Here is a 6,848-nt window from a genome sequence, read left to right on the forward strand (position 1 = left end):
CCCAACCTAGGGCACGGGAAGATCGGCTGAATCGAGCGGCAGACTGCGGCTAGGGCACTGCATGAAGAAGAAGCGAGAAGAAGAAGAAGGGGTTCGGGCGAGGGGAGAAATAGGGGGAGATGGAACCGTTGCGTGCGGTTAGGGCAAGGATCGGTGCGAGTTCGGCGTGAGAGGAGGCTCGGCGCGAGGAACGGCGTCGGGAACGGCGTCGGCCACACGCACGGGGGAGGAGAAAAGAAAATAAAGAAAAGAAAAAGGAAAAGGAAACTTTTCCTTGTTAAATGGGGTAGCCTAAACAAGCTTTCCCTGACCCAATATTTATCCCCATAAACTCGTTATACGAGCTCCGAAAATTTTTTAAAAATTCTGAAAAATTCTCTTATGGTTATTCGCCCTTTTTCGATATTTTACAAACGTTCTAGCAGCTAACCGTCAAATTAGCTACTACAGCATTGTAGCAGCTATCATTCCAAGTAGCTGCTACAACGTTGTAGCAGCTAACCGTCGAATTAGCTGCTACAGCGTTGTAGCAGTTATCATTCCAAGTTGCTGCTACAACGTTGTAGCAGCTAACAGTCGAATTAGCAGCTATAACGTTGTAGTAGCTATCATTCTAAGTAATTGCTACAATGTTGTAGCAACTAGCTATGAAAATAGTGTAACAACCGGGATATTCAATAAAGATAATCACGTATAAGCAGTCAATAATAGGACTAGAGGCGAGGGAATTACACCTTAAAATGAAACGACTTACCAAGTAGCTGCTACACGTTGTAGAAGTCACTTAGACAGTTAGCTGCTACACGTTGTAGCAGCTACTTAGACAATTAACTGATTCAAGGTGTAGCCTGCAGGCGTTTGTAGCAGATGTCGACCTAGCACGTTGTAGCATAGATCCTTCTTTCCTTCTAATATATATTAGGATCACGGTAGAGAATTTTAACTTAAAATGAAACAAATTACCATTGGTTATGAAATGTGGGAATTGATGATTGGCCAGTTCCCTGCAAATGATATAAGCAAAAGCTGATAAGAAAGCAGCTAGGCTTGTTTGTTGTAGGATACATCATTGTACAAGTTGAAAACCAAACAGTGGAGTGGAGAAAAGCTTCCGATCGAGATTGGAGAGAATTTAGTAAGCAAACCAACGTAGTGTATGTGTTTGGTGGTAGTTTCTTGAACTTCCAGTCAGCTCGAGAATAAGCATGCGACTGTAAGTTGTCCAAGTAGTTTGCATCGCCTTTGCTTTTGCTCGTCCGATAGGAACATGGTGTGAAGGAAGATGGCGGCGAAGAAAAAGACGAGAGCGAGAGAGCGACGAGGGAAATTTAGAATTTGGGGAATTTCTCTCACTGCCGATAGTCGATATGAATAGAAGGTGGAAGGGGAGAGAGAATAATTTTTTTTTTTTTTTTAAAGAAATCAAGCTCATATCTACGCGTTGCTCATCGTCACGCACAAAACGTTGCTTAACATATATGTAAAAACGGTGTGCAAGTGCTGAGATTTTCCAAGCTTGATTTAGTTACGTATGGGCTAATGCAGTAGGCATGAGTGAGGAAGATATGCCCTGGTCCCGACAGCCATCCATTTTCTAAATACTCATCGACTGTGGGCGTGTAGCTTCCAACAAAAAGGCTTTGCAGAGATCACTCCACTGCATATATCGAACAAAATAACTAATTATTTAATCAACACTACTGTTTTTCAGTTAATAAGAACTAAATTTGGTACTGGTGAAAGTTAGTAAACATATCACAGCTCTCTTTAGATATGGCAGTACGTCGAAGTCTTTTTCTTTGACTACTTCATTAGCTGCATCGTTGGCTGTGTTGAAGACAGCCAGAAAACAGAGTTTCAGGTAATCTGGGCGTTTGTCGATGAATCAATTATGTAGGAAAAAAAATAAATTTAGTTAGTTTTATTGACCAATTTTAATTATCGATTCAATTTTATAAAAAAAATTTATTAGTTATAGTTATCAGAATAAATTGAAAAGTATCAATCTAGAAATTCAATAATTTTTAATTATACTTCTCATTTAGAGAAATTTTTTTTACAAATATGATATAATTGAGAATTGAACCATAAATATTTAAATAACAATCTAAATATCTTACTTCGACAACTCAACTCATCAAATTAGGCACATTTTTCACGTGGTGCGTTAAAAAGATTGCCTCCTCCTGTCCAATGACAAAAACCTAACGTCCATTTCTTCTGTTGAAGGTTTATTTTATTATTATTTTTTTCAAGAGCAAGAAAAATATGGATGACCTCGGAAAGACACAACACTCAATTAATTCTAAAAAATAGGTTGTCTTCCTCCCTAATTTTTCCAGTAAATTAGAGATCCAAAACACAATGCTGGTTTTTTAATTATTATTTTTCAATGTTTTATCCTTATAAATGGTACTAAGTCTTTAATATTACTTCTTTAAAGAAGAAAACTATTGGAAAATCTAGTCAAATACGGAAATATGATATTTACTTCTATAATATCATTGGAAAATCGGCCACAAAGTCTTGGAAAGTGACTATTTATGGAACTCTCGTCACATTTATATTTAATGTCATGGTATAAGCTTATTTCTCGTAATATTCTCAACTACCCTAAAGAGAGAGAGAAAAATCATACCTCAAATATAGTATTTTTATGTTTTAGGAAATGCGTTTAAACCCACTATTTTCCTCTGTTTTTTCATTAAGTTTTTCCTAATTCCCTCTCTTTTACATCATTTGACGAATCTACAGCATGGTTATATATAGTAGCCATCCCGCACCTACATTGTATATGTAATATAATGAATAATATATATATATATATATATATATAATGAATATCTTAATTAAAAAAATAGAAATTAGATTATTAATCATACTTTAAATTATACCGTGAGAATGTCTTATATCACCCGAAAAATCGATGTGATAATCGATGAGATATAGAGATGGATAGATATAGTTGCGATTTTTTTTTTTAAAGAATCGATGAGATACAGATGGATTGATGTAGACGTATCGATATGCAAAATAGCCGAAACAATGAATTGATATGTTGTGATATAAAAATGATAAAAGAAAACTGTAACAAAAATTAGGAGAGGAGAGAAGAGAATTATGAAAAATCCATGAAAATTGAGGCGACTAGAAGAAGTGATACAAATAGTAGAAATTAGGTTATACGCCCATGACTTGAGATGGATAAGTTATTGAAATTACTAATTAGTCTTAAAATAATTTTCTATATAAAAAGAAAAAAAAATATTAATATAATTTAATTTTGAATTTCATCAAATCAATTAAAAGTTGATTATTAAATGGTCTAGATTCTTAATTAAGTAGTAAGATATATATAAAATTTAAAATACAGTTAAAATTTAAAAGTGAAATAATACATAAATAAACTCATTATAATAACTTGAAAAAATATTATACTTTTTTGTAAAATCTAAATTTCATATCGAGGATAATGATATGCTCCATGCCATCCTTACTAACAAACACACCTGGATTTGGACATATACCACCCTACCATTGACTCGGGACCTCCATTATTTGGATGAATTTTAAAACCCCACTGATACGGGGTGTTAAACGTGGATCCCAGAGTGATATAAAGATTAAAATCAACATGATAGTTAAAAGAGACGGGATAACTAGTATACCCTCTTTTCCTCCTCACCTAGCAGTAAGGTCTCAATCCAAGGACGATCGGTGATCGGCCCTAGCTCTAGCCGGATCCGAATGACCTAATATTTTATTTCTATGCAAAGATAGTTATTGTATATCTAACCCTTCATTATCCGCTCGGGTTTAAGAGAAGACCATCTTGCCATAGGACTGATTGAGAATATATTCCCGACTGGGTCTTGGAAATTCATCCTTTTACTCTTAAAGTACGACTTAATATGCAGTCAGCCAAACATATAGGTTTTCATAGTTCATTCTCTCATCTTCCTGTATATGGGTAGCCGAGTATAAAGCTAATCTTATAAGACTTAGTATCTTTATCTCTGAAGATTAACATACAAGACAAATCTCAGAAGAAACTCGATCAAATTTCTAAAACTCGAGTAATCACTTCAGGGACAACCCTCCAAGTACAAGGTTGATCAGCTGAAAGTACTGATTGGGTCTCTTGAGGCTTGGTTCCTCATTCTTCAGAAGCAAGTATCCCTATATATGGTTGGTCGGTCATAAAGCCGTCTGAACCAAGAGGATTTTGTTCTCTATTACTTCATAATCAGATATCCCGCATCACATAACATATATCTGAGCAACCCTAAGGGCTAAATGCCCTACCATACTTAGTACTCCTCTTTTATATATACATCCACTCAGCTAAATATATGACCGGGATATCTTCGGGGGACCGCATGGTTAGAGAATCACAACAATGTGACAGAGAATACCAACTATTTATCAGAGAATAATATTTTGTTATTGTTACATGAGTATTCAATGGAATTTTTCTCAAAGGTGACTCTACACTTCATATCAGCCTACACATTGTGGCAACATATTCTTTCAACCACTGCATTAATGGAGTAAGTTACGAAAAGGGTGCATACAAGTAATGAAAGATTCCTCAAACGATGACTGTATGCCTCCTAGGCTATACATGTTCCCTTACTCGATAGCTTTTAACATCCGATATTCTTTTCCATATCATGATTGTCGAAGTTATGAGAGGTGGTATATAAAAGGGATCATCTCCATTGGTAAAGTATGCTTTTACAGCAGTCGTACTTACGTGTACGCATTTATTGTTTATCTCTCTATTTTTCCGCTCGGCCACTACATTGACTTGAACGTCGGATAGTCTTCGTTAGGGACCCCTTTTTAGTTTTTAACGCCGACATTATTTACTCTCTTGAATGTGTACAGAGAAGGTTTTCATTCCAGTTTGTAGCCTCTTTTTCTTATTAAAGTTATTTTTCAAGTCAACAGAATAACTACCTAGCTAGCTTACCATTTCCACCGTTCCAGACAGGATCACCCACACTTCTCTGTAGGATTTTTTTTTTTTTTTTTTTATTTAGTGCTTGATAAGGATGCGAGCGTTTACTTTGCCAATTGAATACCGAATCATGAGAAAAATCAATTATATCCTTTTGTCTTTAACGGTTTTGGCTATTTTTTCAAATTCATGTAGTTATCACCTTGATGATCATCTCTTGAGTCATTAATTTATGCGTAGTTTTTTATTGAGTTTTTCATGACGAAAAACGCTCAATATTTAGTTATAGACTTTTTTTTTTTCAATTGGTAAATCATTGAAAAACAATTAAAAGATATTTACTTCCCATGAAGGATGGTGCCCACGATCGTTTTTATCAAATACATGCATTTGATTCCTGCGTAGAGCAAGATGATTGCTGGCTCGACCCAAAATAGTTTTAATTTTTGAATATTATCCTTATTTTTATATTTTTATAATTTTATACATTTATAGAGATAGTATGTGGATCTATCCCTAGTTACGTGTGTAATATAATCCATAAATACATACGGATAATCAACACTCTTTCATAAAAAATTAATTTAATTCTTTATATCAGATATTAAACTGATAAGAACAAATACTATTAGCTAAAAGGTCATCCATAAATTAGGTAAGGGTGTGCTAGACTCATGCAACAATATAATACTAGGGTGACGCTCGAAAATCCTCAACAGTAAGCTACTGTAACTGACTTCTCCTTATAAAAAATTAATTTAATATAATACATTACCTTAGTCAAAAAGCCAAGAAAAGTATGCTTTCCTACATTGCCGGTCCAAGGTATTTATAGAAGCTTCTTTACTCTCAATGTTGTCAATCCTAAGATGTGTGACTAAAGAGAACTCTAGATTTCTAATTGATTAATGAGAAAAATTCTTAATAATACGTCGTCTCGAACTCTAGATCCATGATTGATTAATGAGAAAAATTCTCAATAATAGGTCACAGCTGAGTCTCGAACTTTAGATCAATGATTGATAAATGAGAAAAATTTCTAATAATATACCACAATTAAGTTTTGAACTCTAGATCTCTAATTGATGTATACATAGTGATCCTGTCCGAATGCTGAATCAACGGACGCTGGGCACGGGGCGCTTTTTGACTGTTGACGTGGATCTTCGCCTGGTAGCACGAAGCTCCGATGAACCTGCACAAAAGTCGAGCCGAGAAAGGGTTCCCGGCGGCGACCCTCCGACGCTCAAGTCAGGCGAAGCTCAAGAGAGAAAAAGTGGCTCCAAAACTCATTCAAAGCGTACCTCCGGCGAAGAATGAGGGCCTTTATATAGGGCAGCGAAGAAGTGAGTGTACACCTACCGAGGTGTACACGTGTCCATGGCCCATACCCCAGTAAGGGCTTGTCAGTGAGCTTCCCTAACCTATACTGCTACAGTCTCAGCATGTCCTCGATGGGACAGCGGAATCCCCTGTCACAAGATTTGGAGCATGACCTACACGTGAAACATACCTGCTGTCAGAAAAAGACGTCCCTTGTCCTTTTCCCCTTTGCTCCAGATCTGGCGTCCGGGCGGACAGCTCCCCCAACATCCGGTCGGACATATGCGGTGGTTTACTTGGGGAGATTCTCCCTCACGTGCTTTGTGGAGACTATTAGCAGTATGTTACCTTATGGCTTTGGCCGAGCGTGCAGTCCGCTCGGCCTTGTGACCCTTTCCACTGAGCGCCGGAACCCTGATTTCGACAAGGCGCCTTTAACCATCAGCCGAACATCGTCCGGTCGGCCAGCCGATCGGACCCATCCCTCTCCGGACGTTCGATTCCACCGGACGGCCGACCGGTCGTCCGGTCGAACCCGGCCCTTTCCGGATGGACAACTGCC

Source organism: Zingiber officinale, chromosome 2B (assembly GCF_018446385.1).
Source record: "Zingiber officinale cultivar Zhangliang chromosome 2B, Zo_v1.1, whole genome shotgun sequence".
In the NCBI taxonomy this organism is placed as follows: Eukaryota; Viridiplantae; Streptophyta; class Magnoliopsida; order Zingiberales; family Zingiberaceae; genus Zingiber; species Zingiber officinale.